At 46.1% G+C, this 16,849-nt stretch overlaps 1 long non-coding RNA gene across 3 annotated transcripts; it reads right to left on the minus strand.

Moving 5' to 3' along the window:
* Window positions 1-308: 308 nt before the first annotated feature.
* LOC149347647 (uncharacterized) lies at window positions 309-14,494 on the minus strand. 3 transcript variants are annotated; one of them, XR_016292175.1, is made up of 7 exons: window positions 14,386-14,494; window positions 10,096-10,143; window positions 7,106-7,150; window positions 5,999-6,105; window positions 4,893-4,999; window positions 3,178-3,300; window positions 309-484 (listed from the first exon to the last, which is right to left on the minus strand). It is a non-coding gene; the product is annotated as an uncharacterized LOC149347647 (long non-coding RNA). The 3 variants fall into 3 exon arrangements; XR_016292176.1 differs by having other exon boundaries at window positions 309-476; window positions 3,178-3,304; XR_016292174.1 differs by having other exon boundaries at window positions 3,178-3,304.
* Between the last annotated feature and the right edge of the window lie 2,355 nt (window positions 14,495-16,849).

A 16,849-nucleotide genomic window follows, 5' to 3' on the forward strand; every position in this document is an offset into this window, starting at 1 on the left:
ACAGAATCTCGGCAGTGTCGTCTTTGGTTTGGTTTATGGGGTTTAACGTCCCAAAGCGAATAAGGCTATGAGAGACGCCGTAGTGGAGGGCTCCGGAAAGTCACGTGACACGTACAGTCCTTCCTCGAGTACACCCTGACCCCGACCTGGACGTTGCTCCTTTATTGTGCAGAAAAAGATGAGTGCTTCAACACAGTGGCAGAGTCTCGGATATTAAAAACAATCTTCCCGGCCCGCTGCGTCCATAGGAAGTCCTGCGGGCCGTATTGGTTAAGGGTGAGGCAGCCAATGACGATGTCTCCTGCGCACATTCAGTCTCTGTGGTAGTGGCATGGTATGGTAAGGTATGGTAAAGATTATGCGCCAATCATTTAGGCCTCGTCGGTTGCGCCTTGAATAAATCGCTGCTGGGTTTGTAGATTCCATGAACCTCGCTGCCGGGGACACCATCTCGAGTGCTTCCAAGCCAGGTGACACTGCAGCCCTGAAAGGACACGAGACAACCAGTTGCATGCGGTACAATTGAACATCCCAAAAAAATTCACTTGAGTGCCAGGAAGATACAGGCACAAAGAGCAACTTGTACTGAATAAGTGTCCTATTTTCTGCGCGAATGTTATACCTAAGCATTTTGTATCATTTTGAACAATAACAAGACCTTGCGACGTGTTTGCCACGCGTTGAGTGTTTAGAGAACGAAATCGAGTCGTGCCGCGAGAAACCCAGGAGACAGGAGTTCTCCAGACTCTGCATACGCGATTCCAGGGTATCCAGCAGGAAAGCTTTTCATATGTGCCTGTGCTCGTGTAATTCATCCTCGGTACATCTCGCCATCATGTTTACCCTTTTTAAATGCGAAAGCATTACTAGTCCCATTACCGGCGACGTGTGTATTTGTGTACTTTCAGATGGTACAGAAAATCTAAGCAATGGCAAGAAAAATAGGATGACGTCATCAAGCGGCCGTATGACGCACACAGCAAGCAGAGCACCACCGCTTCAAACAATCGAATATTCACCACTGGCTGATCTCAATCCGGCGCAAGTTTTCCCAACAACCGACGAAATATGCAGTTTCAATTGTATTCCCTCCCAGTCTATTTACCTCATCCCTTAAAGGGCCACGGACCAGGGGTCTCGACATTTTAGACAAACAAGCCCAGTGCATAGATGACGCATCGAAGATAACCTCTACAAAATGCTATCTACAAAATGCTAGAGCCATGCACGTCCCGAAAAGCTGTAAGAATACAAATCAAAGCCCGTTCGCCGTTTCATTCGAGATGCAAACATCCTCATCCTCTACCGTGGCTCCTGAGCCTTCTAGATGACGTAATCTTGAAAACCTTCACGAGAGACAATCCATTGGTGCGTCGTTTTGACTGACGGACGAAGGGTGGGCGTAGCCGGTTCGTCGCGTCGTTTGGTCGTTGCGCGTGTGCTTTCAGCAGCGCCTTCTCTTTTCGCACTCGCATGTAACCCCCCCCCCCCCACCTAAAAAAACAACAACAAATAACTACTACGTTTTTAGTTAATTGTGCCAGTTCATGTATGCTTCAGCCCCTCCCTACTCCAAAAAAAAGAAAAACTACGTTTTTAGTTACTTGTGCCAGTTCACGCATGCTTCAGCGTGTTCTGTGCATGTGCCGTGACCTGTGTCGTACAGCCTTTCCCTCGTTCGCGCACTTGACAGCTCCGTACACACACTGCTTCTCGCTCGTCTGCCAAGGCGGCAACTTAAGAGCTGAGAACAGACACAAGCACATACAGCCCATAAGCACACACGGAGAAGCGCAAATGTTCATTTCCATGAAATGCCGGACGGTTCCGGGTCCGCGCTTCGCCATGTGTTTCTAACAAAAGTGACTCCTACTCCTGCATTCCGGTCGTAAAACGGCGGGTTGGCTTCGCATAAAAAAAAAAACTAAATATAAGAAAAGGTGGCTTGCTAACTGGGGTGCCACTGACAAAAACATATATATCGCGTCTCTCGACCGTTCAGGGTACGGAGAAAATGCAACGAAAAATATTTTCGGCCGCGACTTCCGCGGACGATGCCTCGCTACCCGAGAGGTAGAAAATATTTTCGACCGCAGTGTGGTCAGTGACCCTTTAAGGCGAGGTTGAGTGTCCATAATTGCGATGCAACTGTTTGGCGCACAGCGTGTGTGTGTGTGTGTGTGAGTGTCCTTTCACATTTCTCAGCTGAATTTTAGAGAGTTGGCTCTCCTTCTCTCTTTCTAAGCCTCCGAGTTATGCTGATTCCACGGATAAAATCCTAGATGGCGGCCTTCATAGCAACGACATTTTGTTAGAGCGTTAAGCTCGATCGTAACCATAATCGTAACCGAATGGCGGCCATGGTTACCGAGATGGAAACTTAAGGGTATAAAAAGGGCACCACAAATCGAAACGCCGCTATGTCGATTCCGTATATATGCATCCCTATCTGGCAGGCGTCGAAGTCGGGACACACAGCCCCGACATTAGTGTAAAATTCGTGGGCCAACCGTCTGCCCATGAATATTCCGGATGGTGTCATAAGATTCAGCGTTTCGGGCACCAATACCTTACTGGTTAAGTTAGAGCCTAGCTCACGCCACAGATTCGAACCGGCGACCTATGTACCCCGATTCTACGTCTTTACGAATCTTCATATGAACATTGCGGCGTAATCTTGGTTTGCTTTATTGGCGTTTAACGTCCCAAAGCAACTCAGGCTATGAGGGACGCCTTAGTGAAGGGCTCCGGAAATTTCGACCACCTGGGGTTCTTTAACGTGCACTGACATCGCACAGTACACGGGCCTCCAGAATTTCGCCTTCATCAAAATTCGGCCGCCGCATTGCGGCGCAATCGTTTGTCGCAAAAAAAAAAATGAACCGACGCTGAGGCAGCGATCGAAAATCCATCCTTAACACAGCAATCATAGGTCGCCGGTTCGAATCGTAAATCGTAATCGAAATCGTATGCCACCACCCAGAACACACTGCGGCGTAATCGTTTGTCGCAGTGTGTTCGGGTAGGTGGCATACCATTTACGATTTCGATTACGATTTACGATTCGAACCGGCGACCTATGATTGCTGTGTTAAGGATGGATTTTCGATCGCTGCCTCAGCGTCGGTTCATTTTTTATTTTCAACGACTTAGTTTGACTGAAGCCAAGTGTGTAACCTTTTGCGCTTAAGGCACCGACCGCTACGAGGAGGTGGTGTCAGTGAGCTCGAGCAGTTCAGGTCAGACAAGGCGACGTAAGGAGCCACAGCTGGCCGCGCCACGCATCCAAAGCTCCGATGGCTGCCTGCGAACACAACAGGTGTATAAGTGGATATCGCAAGAAACGACGCAGAAAAACCCTCCTTCCACTCCTCGTTAATTTCATGCGTTTTGAGTTGCAAATGTAGCACGATATTTTTAATCGCGATTAGTTTCAATTCTTGCAACTTTGCCGATCAGTGTTCTTATCCACCGAATTAAGCCGCGGGAGCGTCTCTTGAAGACAAAGCAACAAGGCCGCTCGTTTATCAGGCGTGCTGGCACGTTAAGACACTGCAGAGCAGATTGAAATTACGATTACTCTATCTGAAACGTAATTGATTGCAGTGGTCAATTACAGCCCCAGCACACTGACTAACAATGACAAGTCATAATTACTACTGCGTATTTTTTCTTCTTTTAATGCGAAAACATGCTATGTATGCGGCTTTCCCTCCTCGAAACCGTGCTCGCAGCGACTGTGGGAAACTATAAAGAGATATCGTCTCAAAAGTAGCTATAATGGAAGGAGGACGCGACGCAAAAATATTGGCGCCTATCGAATAATTAGTTAATTGATTAGATCCAAAAGAGTGACCAAAAGTCGGCGTGGTCAGGCCGCTAGTGGCGCGAAATTTGAATCGCCTGAAGTGCGGTGCCACGTGACACACCATGTGACGTAACACGGGATTGGCCCACGTGACCGGAAAGGTGGGCGGAGCCAACGCGCGGCGCAGAATTACAGAGACATGAAGACTTCCATAGCATAGGAATATAGAAGCCGCCGCGGTGGCTCAGTGGTTATGGCGCTCGGCTGCTGACAGTAAAGACGCGGGTTCGATACCAACCACGGCGGTTGAATTTCGATGGAGGTGAAACTCTAGAGGCTCGTTTACTGCGCGATGTCAGTGCGCGGTAAAGACCCCCAGGCGGTCGAAATTTCCGGAGCTTTTCACTGAGGCGTCACTCGTAGCCTGAGTCGCTTTGGGACGTTAAACCTCATAAACCAACCAACCAGCGTCAGGACATCGCTCCACAGAGAGCATGCCGTCGATCCCTTTTCCATGCGCTCTCTACTGTTGTTAGTGTAGCTTTGTAGTTTAACGTTACTCTTTCGCAGCTAAGCCTTTAATACGACCCAGACTCTTGGTACAGTGCTGTACACGGGATCTAACAAGACTTCGTGGTTTTAACCGGGACTATCCCAAGCACCACGGGTAATCGGCCCAATATTGTTAATGGATGGTTCATTCAGGTCCCGTGTAGGACCGGCATTCGCCAATACATTTCCGATACTGGGTCGATTAGCTGTGCAGCTGGGGATGGCGGTCGCAGAGGCCCGTGAACAAACTCAAAGGCAGGATTCCTGCACCCTTTTGAAATCATTATGCTCAGAAGTGCGCTCCCTAAAATGAATCCAACGCTTGTTGTAGGATTAAATCTTTCGTTTTGAATACCTCTTCCTGCGCAAGCATATCATAATACCAATCCAAGCTCTCCAAATGCACTTAGAGAACAATGAAGGTGTAGTGATGATGAATTAAAAAACCACTATTGCATCCTTTTGTGTCCTTTATACCCCTGGAAACGTGACTATCGGGCGCTCTCAAAACATTGTTGGCCCTACGCCTCACCTGATGGGGGTCTTGTGAGGGCAGTCGCCGGGTTGAGGCGGGTCTCACTCCCAGCAGAGCATGTCGCACCCACGTGACAAATGCACCGTGCCAGCAGCAGGCTTGTGCTGTAAAAATAAAGATAAAACGTTTATTTCGACTGCAGGAAAACCTAATCCACATTGCGGATATCGCGCCGTCAAGAAAACGGAGATCCCTCCAACAGCTTTGCCCCTGGAGATATTACCAGGTACTGCGTCTGACTTGAAGGTGCACTAAGGGCGATTTTGAGTTCGCCATATTGCCACGTATCATTGTGGTAGTGTCCGTTCGTACCAATCTGATTTCACCAAAGTCGTTTGGGGTACAACGATACTGTAGTGGTGGTGCCTTCACATCTGCTTTATGCCCAAGCAGATGTGCCTCTTCTTTCCCACAGACGAAAAGAAAAACGACTAACTCTGTTTTATTGTGTAATAAATGGTTTAGTCTTGATTAAGAAAGAACAATACATTAACGAAGCAAAGACACGCGTCACTCGTAATAAACATAATAAACACGTCCAGGTAGAAAAATTTTTTAAAGACTGTTTTAAATACTCTTTTTTTCCTGCTACATCGTCCGATTGGAACAGCCTTCCTAACCACGTTGTGAATGCGCAATCCCGAGAGCAATTTGCTACCCTCATGTGCAAATATTTAACGCAGGAGTGCACATAATTTGTACATTACATTGACTGTGTTTTGTGAACTGTGTTTGACTGTACTGGCTGTTTTATCGTACTGGCCTGCGTTTATAAATTTTGATGTTGTACCCACTCCTATCTTAGTCCAGCTGGACTGATAGTATGTACAAATAAATAAATAAATAAATAAATAAATAAATAAATAAATAAATAAATAAATAAATAAATAAATAAATAAATAAATAAATAAATAAATAAATAAATAAATAAATATAAATAAATAAATAAATAAATAAATAAATAAATAAATAAATAAATAAATAAATAAATAAATAAATAAATAAATAAATAAAAATGCTATATATATTCTTTTTTAGTCATTTACACTCCAGGATACCAGACCACCGGATGCCCTCGAAGTGCTGTTGGATTTCCGTCTCACCTGCGGCACGTCCTTTGATGTCCGTCGGTAGATACAGGCGGTTCTGACTCCCAGCAGAGCAGGCCGCTCCCAGGTGACAAGTGTTCCGTGCCGGCTTCAGGCTTGTGCTGCGTTAAAATAAAGACAAAACGTTTAATCCGACTGCGACAAAGCCTGCTCCACACTGCCAGGATATCACGCCCTCAATAAAACAGAGAACCCTCCAATACCCAAGCAGCACAGGTAATCGGCCCAATATTGTAAATGTATGCATGGTTTCACTATGGTCCTTTGTAGGAACGGCGTTGGCCAATACGTCTTCAATAATGGCACATTAGCTGAACTGCTGGGTTTCACGCTCCGGGCATTTGCAGAAACTTCGAATTATTACACTCTGCGGCCGATTTTGCTACTAAATTGGATAAAGCGCGACGACTTCGCCACTTTTTTTTTTTCTGAACTCGCCTCGGACAGCAGGAATAGAAGTGCCTTTCAGCCAATCGTGTGGGGGCTTTCTGCACTGCCGTTGACCGAGTAATACGTAGAGTTGTCTTCAAAAATGTACTGGCTGCTGTTCGGACTATGTTTGACCGGAGCACACAACCGTGCTCATCACCCCTGCCGCAGCACAGGAGTTGAGAACATAGCCCGCGTATTTCGTGCTTGATATTTCGGTATTATGTTCTCTGAACCACGAATAGGTAGCAGTTTTATGAATGTATTACTTTAGTCGTTTGTTAATAGAGTAACAAAATTACGTTCACTATGTTTCCTCACTACAGAATTTTCACTGGCCACCGCAGAGTGCTGAGGTTGAGTCTCTCAAAACCAAACAGTCGATACGTATTTTAGTTTTTATGGACATCATTTGTGGCTGGGGTGAAACTAATTATTCACAGGAACAACCAAGAAAACAAAATACAAGCGAAAACAAATTTTCCAAAGCGCTCTTTGAACACCTGTAACATACACACGGATGGAAAAATGCAACGACAACAGCGTAGTTTTCACTGCATAGGATAATCAGGTTGGGGTCCCACACTGCCTCGAGAATGGCAAGATACTAGTAGCAATTCTGAAACAGGACAATCATTGATTGGTCATTATTGGTGACTATCATGCACGTACCCTTTGGGCCGACAGATGGCGAGCCTGACGGGAGACAGCAGCTGGCTGCAGTGATCAAGCACATGGAGGTTAGTGGTCATAGAGATGACAAAAAGTAAAAGAGAATGGTTGCGTTCATTAGTCAACTGGTGTTGTGCCACCTGTGTGGTGTACTTTTGTACAGTTCTTTGAGCCATTTCTTTTCGTAAGTTAGACAAACTTCAATTGAAGAAAAGTCGTAGCACAGTAATATCACCAAGCATGTGACATGCGCTTCTTGGGCGTCCAGGTTTCTACAGCAGCCTAAGACACACGAATTGATCCAATACAGCACCGGTCACACAGAAAGAGGCTCTTCTTGTGCATGTTCCTAGCATTCGCAAATACTTCGAAGGTTGGAGACACCTCCTGGAGAGATCACCCACCCACCAGCCGCCATCTCTCTTTGCTCCGGTCAGAAGGGTAAAATATAGCCTGATTATTGGTACCTGCTTAATCGTAATTTGGGTCAGTAAATGAAATCAAAGCACGCGCGTTGTAGATCTGGCGGGTAGTGTCCACAGATTGATCATTTGATCTCGCTATAACTACGTGAAGGCTCAGCGTGATCTGTGTTCACCTTCCCAGACAAACAGTTGCACCTTCCCAGACAGCACAGTGGCTCTGGGGACGCGCTTTCGCATCATATTTTAATTGTAATTTAAAGTGACACGTAAAGAGCTAAGGCAATCATGCCCTCAGCACTTCACCAAAAATTATTTTTCCTTGTTTTAAGTTCATCAGATAGGTTTGAGAGTTGCAATTTTTCTTGTATGTTTTGTTAATAACCAACAGGTTTCAGCTGCACATCACTGGCTGAGATGATGAGTTGGCTTCACCCACTGGAAAGCGCAACAGTCTAAGAACTCTCCTGTCAAGGCAACGTATTCCTCATCATCGTATCTGGCCATGTCGACAAGTAGCGCGAGAGCAGGAGCAAGGTCGAGATGACCACGGGCGCTGCTGAGAGTCCAGAGGAAGTGCACGGCCGCGCAGCCGCTGCTACGAAAAGTACAAGCAGATGTGGAATGAAGAAAGTTCCCACAAAGAATTCACTACGATGCAGCGTGAATACGCCAGGACAAGGCCATCAAGGCCAGTGACTGCTAGAGAGATGGGTCTTGTAGTGGATGTCCTGCCGGACCAGCTGGCCATCCGAGGGTCGAAGAGCAACAGATCTAATTATGAACGCCTCCTACAAACGTCTCGTCGAGCAAAGGTTGTCACGCTCTAGAGAGCTAAACGAAAACCCTAGCAAGCATCACTAAACCAGGTCTCTCACAGCATTTAGAGCTCAGCTGTCAAGCTGAACTGAAATAGGATGAAGGATAACGTACTCAGCGTAAAACTAGGTGAGGTATACAGTGTTCGGAGCCCTCGAGAATACCATTCCCAAGTTGTTTCAAGTTTTTACATAGCCACTAAGGGCACATCGCCGTAGATTCCTGCCAGCACCATGCACATGCAGGCTGAAGCCTGTCGCTCGGAGGGTCTGGGTATATTTGGTTTTCATCCAAAAACGAGCTATAAAGCGTCTGAACAGAAAAATGAAATGTCATTGATTTTGGCACCCCATTGCAGAATTCATATGGCACCAGCACCTTCCCTGAAGCATTTCTTTCCCAATGCTGTGAGCACCTCTAAATTCCGAGGTATGACTTTACGAGCAGAAAGATAACTGCACTAACCCCGTTTTTGTCCTGTGCTCCGCGATATCTTACGTGCTCAATATGGCAAGCAGCTGCAGGTTGAACTAAGTGCCTTTGACCCGATGAAAGCCAAAACTGCGTGGACGTGCCCTCGATTGAGGGAGGTGTTCGTGAGCGTCGAAGGCGGTGTGTGGTCACAGTAACGAAGGAATTTCCATATAAACGCTAGGTTCGCTATCTGTGAATGATAGTCCTCACTGGCAATCATCTATAAGGGCTAGTAAAAGGTTTCCATCCGTCTCCTCCACACAATACAGCGTTTTGACGCGGCATATTGCTTCAGGAGTCCTGAAGAATGTCATTTGAGGCCACGAGCAGGTGCAGGGATGTTTACACGCGCATATGGAGTGTTTGATGTCAGCTTCACTTCAGGAGTCATTTTGCTCAGCACTGTGGACGAGTCTGTCAGAGGCGACCGAATGTCTGTTGCCTAGAAGGAAGAACCTAGGAGCACAACCTTCGTCGTAGCTCCCCACGTTCGCCAGATATCTCATAATCTGAGCCGCGCCGCTCGCTGGGTTGGGGAATATGTTAAGTGCACCAAATAAGGAAGGCTATTTGCGGTGAATGAACGTTATAGGGTCTCGTATGACAGTATGACGTAAGAGGTACGGCAGGTGTTTCATAGCCTGCCGCACCTCCACTAAGCATGTTCCCTAAGAGGCGCTGATTCGTGAGGGGCCTAATGTTGGTCAAATGAGGCGATGACAAAATGATCGCCTCAAAACAAGCTTCGTCCCTGTATGTAGCCATCCCCAGTGCGTACCTGGCGCTCAGTTATAAAACGTGCAAGGCTTGTTTTACTCTGTTCGAACTCTGGGCCATCCTCCAGCACTATTACCAATTCACGGACGAGGGAATCTTTGAAGCATTTGTTATTGCGCGCAACCGGACATCACGAGTCAGCAAACCTGTTTGCTTGTCCTGCCGCGAAGTGGTCAATACGAACTTTTTTGCGCTCTTCTATTTCGTGATGCCCTTTCTCTGCTTCTCCACATACCTTCATACTTATTTGTTCATTCAGTTCCATTCAGTTTCCATTCAGCCGTCGCGTCTCTGTCTTCGGTCCTGTTTATTTGCTCTGTATTCTTTCACAAAAGTAGAACAGTGTAGACTGAGCTACCGAATAGGCCAGAAAAGAATCGGAAAAACTGTCCGGCGCAGTGGGCATTTCCATTCCGGTCAATGTATTCTACGCTTGGCCAACCAACCCAGCTCTTGTCACCAAACGGACCACTCGAGAAGGCAATTCAAGTTACTTACACGGACAGGTTGATCTGCGCACGGACTCGTTCACAGCCAGGCACTGAGCTGCATTGTGAAAAGAAGGTGGTTTAGCAAACATGACCTGGTACAGGTGAATTTTATCACTCGTAATGTGAAATTGTCAAAAAGGAAAGGTATTCAATATTCCAGACACGCGGTCAATACTGTAGTTTTGTTGGTTACCAGCTTTTCCAGTGATGCTATTCTTTTGTTAAGCCGCCCTTTGTGTGCCGAACATATATTTCAAAGGCTAATTGGCACAGTCGAGCATCATGACAAATTATGCACTGTCATTCTTAGCTTAGAAACAACCTTGTTGGACATCCGTATCACCCCTCCACACCATAGCCCCCACGTGTACAGTCGTAGTAGCATATAACGTGGTCTTAAGATCCCGACATAAATTACTGCGTTAAAAACAAGATACTAATGTCAAGGTGAATGTCAAAATGTATGTCAACATGAATGTAAAGTAGACCAATAAAGCATGTTATTTTTAGTGGTTGAATGTATATAACGTCACTTGGTCATGTCTTTATGCCTGCCCAAGAATAACACTGAGATTATATTGAATATTGAAATCCGTCTTTCTCGAGAGGTGGTTCTCACGCGTATTTCTCTGAATAATGTGAGATTTTAAAACGGGAAAAAAAGGCAGCAAAGGAATAGAAGCGAATAACGGAGAATAACGGGAAGCGAATAACGGGAACAGGAGAATAACGCTTTCTATCTCCCTCATTTTCTGATTCGATTCCTACACTCGGCAAGGTGACTGGAGCGGTTGAAAGTGCTAATAACGAGAAGGCAGGTCTACGTACAACCAGAAGAACTGCCTACGTACGCAGCCGCTAAGAATGTGAAGGAGGCTAGGGGGAGTGGAACGCGCTGAGAAGACTGCATGTTTCCGACCCAACCATTATCGAAGTAATCACAAGCTGCCATCGGAGCAGGAGCGTCAGGGTTAGACCTCGACAGGCACCTCGTCTTACTGTCTTCCCTGAGCACTACCCGGGTACGCGGAATGTGTACGCGAAATGACCACGCCATCAAAACACGCTGCGGTGGTCTTCCCTGGAACGCCAAAAACTGCAAGTAGGCTTCCACTAAAATCTGGATAACTTCCGCTCGTGTCCGGAGATCAGTACTCCATTTTCAGAACACCTTTGAAAAATAAAGCGCCACAAAAAAAAAACACTGCGAAGAGCAATGGACAAAAAACAAGCGAATAGGTTTTTCCAATTCATCCATCCCTGAAGAATCTTCTTGACAACGACACTGCCATTCAACAGTAGAGTTTTGGATGTTATGGCGCATACGTTGCAGTTGCCGTCATGCTACCAAAAATTAGGGAAAATGTCAGTATTTTATGTTTGAAGAAAGGCCTTCAATGTTGAGATTCGCGGCCATTCTTCTTTGCTTGCACGATCAGACATGACAAACAAAGAACTTCGCTTTTTACTGAGAGCAAATTAGGGTGCCATGCTAGAATGTTTTCCAACCGCACAAGCAGCAGTGCGAAAATTGCGTTTCTACTCCGAGTATATTCAGAATATTAGAGTATGTTCGAAAGATCTCGTCCCAGTCGCTTTTGCGCCGTAAGTTTATCTGTGCACCTTTCCAGATCGCCCCGAATAAAGGCCGGTTTTCAGGTTTAGCTTCAGTGGCGACGGATGTTGTAATTCATCACCGAATGAACATAATGAGAATGCAGAAGGAGGAAGGAGAGAGTTGTGGCAGGAGCAGCATGTACCGACGCGGAATCTCTAGAAACACTAACGTGGGCTGCCGTACAGAATCTTGTTTTTTTTTTCCGGAAAAATACTGCGGGGCGCAAGGCATAGGGCACGCCCGCGAGTTGGTCCCGTGATTGCCTCACCATAGGGTAACCTACCCCTCCATGCAGGGTGCCCCAGCCTGCCTTCTTGCCACTTCTCGGTCACGCTCGCTGAACGCGCTGCCAGAGCAGTACGGACATAACGCTTCGAAATGAAGGCTTTGGCCAGCGTTTGCAGCTCGCATACCGGCATTTCACCGACCACATGGCCTCACTGATATATTTAAGAGACCGAAGAAGACAGTATTGGCACACAGAGATGGATACGACGACAGCCTGCTGAACAGTTCTGAACAAGTTGTGGAAACTCAACGATTATTTTAAGAGTGAGCGATGCATCAATGCCTACTCGGCTGGTTCGTGCTGAAGTAAGCGGCGCGCTCTATAGCGTTTAACTGCAATTATGTCTTCCCTCTTCGATATTATGAGTATTCGTCCATGCGAAAGCACACCGGTGTTACTACCCGCCTTTAGTGCCACAGCTGCCAGATTCAACGAGCCAAAGCTTATTACAACGCATCACCGGGCTGCGTTCACATTTTCCAGGATTTCCACGTGATAGAGCTCAAATAAAAGACGATTAATAATTAAAAAAGACTGGTCAGATGCTTTTTTCTGTGATTATGGCATAAGTTATTTAGGGAAACTGAAGTAATTTCGGATTGGGCTTTACGGTTCAAAATGTCATAACGCTTTTTAAAGCTGGTTGGGTTGGGTTTCACGAGTTGCGCCTTTAATAGATGACCTCGCGTGGAGTACCATTACCGCTGAAATTACGCTAACCTCTTTTGCCTGAGTCATAAATCGCGGTTTGTATATTCTGCAAAAGTAATGCGAACGCTTCTACTTTCTCCGTGTGCAACGCGGGCGGTCAGATAACTAAATGGGGCCCTAAAATAAATAAAATTGTTTATTAATTTAGTTGGTTTTAGCTCTGTCATGTACAAAATGTCCGCCTCGCTGAAAATCCGCTGCACTGACTGCGTAGGCGTGTCTGTTCACTGTTTTGGAAGCATAAATGTACACATATAACACGTACATTTATATGTCTGCATGATTAATGTCTTGTTGGGAGCAGATCACAAAGTATTCTCCGAAAGTACAATTAATTTCGCCTTACCGAATGTTTCAATTTGCATCTATTATTCTGAAAGTAGACTGCATATGTTTTTTTTTATTGAGCAACAGAAATATAGCCGCCATTTCTCATTTGCCTTGGAGGTCTGTTACTATTCAGGCGACACTCGGTAAAGTTTTCGAGCTACAATCGATGATTTAATATCAGGGTAAAAATCAGTTTTTACTCGTGTACTGTTAAGTAAACAACAATGACACATTTTTCACCATTTGCAATAGGAATGCACTTTCCTTTTAAGTCACATTGCAAAAAATTATTTTTTATCTTAATATGGTCACAGACAAGTCCGGAGGGCAAACCGTAAGTACGAGCACGATAGCTTTGAAAGAACAGAATTATGACGAACGGAACATGCTCGTCATAGAACTCTGTGTGACCCTGTTTCCTAATTTTTAAAGTTCTGCACACGTACATACGTGATATGAGGATTACCATAATCATGTTTCCGCATTTTTCATATAAATGTTTGTCTTGCTTCGTCGGAAGCAAGACAGAAGCTTGGTGTAAAGCATGGCAAGATGGCATATAGCAGACTTCGATATATTACCGTGGCCCCCAGATGGCTGGACATTCAACTTCAAAGCACTTAAACAAGGCATAATGTTCACCACATGAGCAGTTGTTATTTTCTTTCATGCCCGCCTTACCGCGAAAATACCGCATCAATAATCTTGAATGTGTCGAACATGTCGCGTTGGAAAACGGTATTCCGAACCCTGGTTCATGTACGAACAGGTCAAACCCCCTCAAAAGTAGCACAGAAAAATATCTGAGCTCGAATTTTGCAAAATTGATGCGCACTATAACCTCTACGGTGGTGGTCACAAAAACTTCAAGAGAACCCTAAATATATACAATGCAGGAAAATTTAAACAAGCCTTTGCTGTTAAGGGAAGCAGAAAATGGTAGACGTGAGCATCAAATAGGCAGCGACAAAGCAATACGTACAAAGGAGAGTTCATATATAGTAATGGCGAAAAATGTGATGAAACAGACTTCCACACGTACAACATAATGCTCAGTTAATTTCAGTCATATAGTGTGCCGTCGCGTAATGTTCGAACATTACAATAAGTGTTACTTCCCTCAAAAATAATGCATGCCTACCTAACCTCAAGCAACGTCGCACAGTTGCAAGGCTGTGCTTGTACCACAAAATGTATCATAATTTTTCTTCCCACTGTCCTATTCAGCCTGCTCATCGTTCTTCAGCCCGCACAAGCCACCAAAATGCCGTTTATCCACACCCTGCTCGCACCGTGACCGATCTTCATTCCTTCTTCATCCAAACAACTTTTCTCAAAAACAGCCTTACTCTCTTCTTCAAGCGGAAAGCACGAGAAGAAAGGTGGAAGCGCGATGAAGAAGATCACTATTCCAGCGATCTTCACTTGCTTAATCGTGCGTCTGCGACGATCACGCCTATGTTGCCTGAAACAGAAGAAACAAAACACAATGTCAGAACTTAACACAGACCGACACCTCGCAGACTGGAGTCAGACAAGATATATGTGGTCTGAGGTAACTACCAAGATTCCCCCATTTTAAAAGGACTCTCTCGACCGCTGAGGAGCCCTGGCCAGTGAGAAGCGCAGGCAGCAATTATTTGCCTGTGTGGTTGAAGCCCTCTAAGCAAGGGTCCCACGCAGCCAGAGGGCGCGTGCAGATCAGGAAAGCAGGACAGGACAATTCGAGGAAGGGAAATGGAGGTTCACAATGACCTCGCCGCAAAATGAGCTAGCTCTGCGAATGTCGCTTCTGACTCGCAACCGGTCGTAACCGGTTGTGACTCGTGCCCTAACCGGTGGTATCTCTTCACGACGCCACACCGTTAATACGTGTCCGCGCATAGCCAGGTCTTGACGATGCGCATTCATGACAACCCTGTCGGGCACTCCGCACAACAACTTCGCTCGTTCGGAGCGCTGCTGTCGCCGTTTGCAGGCGCTAGTCCAGCGTCTCCCGCGGACCCTCGAACTCGAGCCGTGGCTGAGCTCACTTCATGGCCACAAAATGGTCACGCAACACAAATGGAAATCTTGACTTACTCCCCTTCTCCTTTTTCACATTAATCCCCTAGGATTATTTTTTATGATAGGTAACATTGGGCGGTAGTAGGCGGTGTGTAGTAGGCGGTGGGTAGTAGACGGTGGTGAGCGGGTAGACTGCCACCTATAACTCATTGATCAAGCTTTGTAATATTGTCCTGATGGACTTAGCAAGCCAGTGTCATCAGTGCATCGAAGATTACTAAGGTATTTGCCATTAATCCCCAACAGTTCCCAAGCCAGGTCTCTGAATGCCTACTGTAAACAGGCGTTGAATAACATTGGCGACTTCGTGTCGCCATGCCCGAGATATTTCGTTAACAGTCTTGCATTGCTGACTTCATGGAAGGAACTTAGGCGTCTCATCAATAAAGAAAATTCCGCCGATAGAGAAGCAGGCAGCAAGCAAGACGAAATTTCCTAGTCAGACCAGATAAATAAACAAAACCGGGTAGAAAATTGGTCGAGGTGGGGAATCGACCCATGGTCTCTGGAGTGCGAGACAAGCATGCTAACCACTCCGCCATGCCAGCTCGATGGTTCGGAATGAACAAAGGCGCTGAATACGATGTCTTCGTTCATTGCCATCTTCCTTTCTTACGGTTATGGCGAGGTTCAGGTGTCCACAGAGATATGCGAGACAGATACATTCCTCTCCCTCAAAAACGAATTTACCGACGAGCAAGGCGTAGAGCAGAACGGGCGATGGCGTTCTGTGGACTCCCTGGCAGCGTTCCAAGACGCAGTCGTGTTCCAAACTTAGAGGCGAAACTTAACCTAACATCGGTGACACAAGCAACACCACCGCCCTTAGGGCTTTCACCTCATTGATCTTTAGGTCAACAAAGTGCCCCCCTGAATTTTTTTTAACACCAATTAATAGCCACTAAAAATCAGTAACAACAACCAAATGGCTCCGACGATTATTTTAGCAGCGAGTTTTAAATTTTAGGTCTCCCTTTTTTTTGCGCAAACGTAAAGCTTGAGCACGGCGCTTCTCCGTTTTCTGTCTCTGCTTTATCTGGTGCGCAAACAAACCAATACCAAGCTGCTGAAGGTAAAACGCGTGCGGAAAACAAGGAAGGTACAATGACGGCGCCATAAAAGGTCAGTGCACCCTCCTCACTGCTTCTCGATTTTCCCGGAAACATGTATCAGCGTGCGAACACAACGAGACTGGCTCGCCGCCTCACCTCTAAAGGGCCGCTCCTTTTGGACCCCGAGGTGGCTCTGGCTCCAAGAGGGGTAGGTTGCACCCACGTAACGAATGTACTGCAGTCGCCACGGGCTTCTGCAGTTTCAGGAAAAGGATAGAACGTGAGTAATCTGCTTGGGACAAAGCCTGCTCGACACTAGGAAGACTTAGCGCGTCCAAGAAACGGAACTGGGTTCCAATAGCACGCACCTGGCAAATTTCGCACATATAGAGTAGTACTCATTGCAGACACAGGTGCAAAATAAAATATTAATACGGGGCTACAACGCTTTGCCAATCAGGGGATATTTAGGCTACGACACTGATCTTCTAGGCCGGAAGAATGCTGGTTACTTTTCTGAAAGAGGTATGCCGTGGTTATTTATTGCACTATTATCCACGTACCTTCGGTTGCGGGGAACAGTGAGCCTGACGGAAGAAAGTAGCGGCCATCTGCAGAGGTCAATGAGATGGATATTAGCGTGGACAGAGGTTACAAAGGATAGGGAATGCCATCGTTCCAAATACTTTTGGTC

This window comes from Amblyomma mixtum, chromosome 4 (genome assembly GCF_055824585.1).
Source record: "Amblyomma mixtum isolate Tamu chromosome 4, ASM5582458v1, whole genome shotgun sequence".
In the NCBI taxonomy this organism is placed as follows: domain Eukaryota; kingdom Metazoa; phylum Arthropoda; class Arachnida; order Ixodida; family Ixodidae; genus Amblyomma; species Amblyomma mixtum.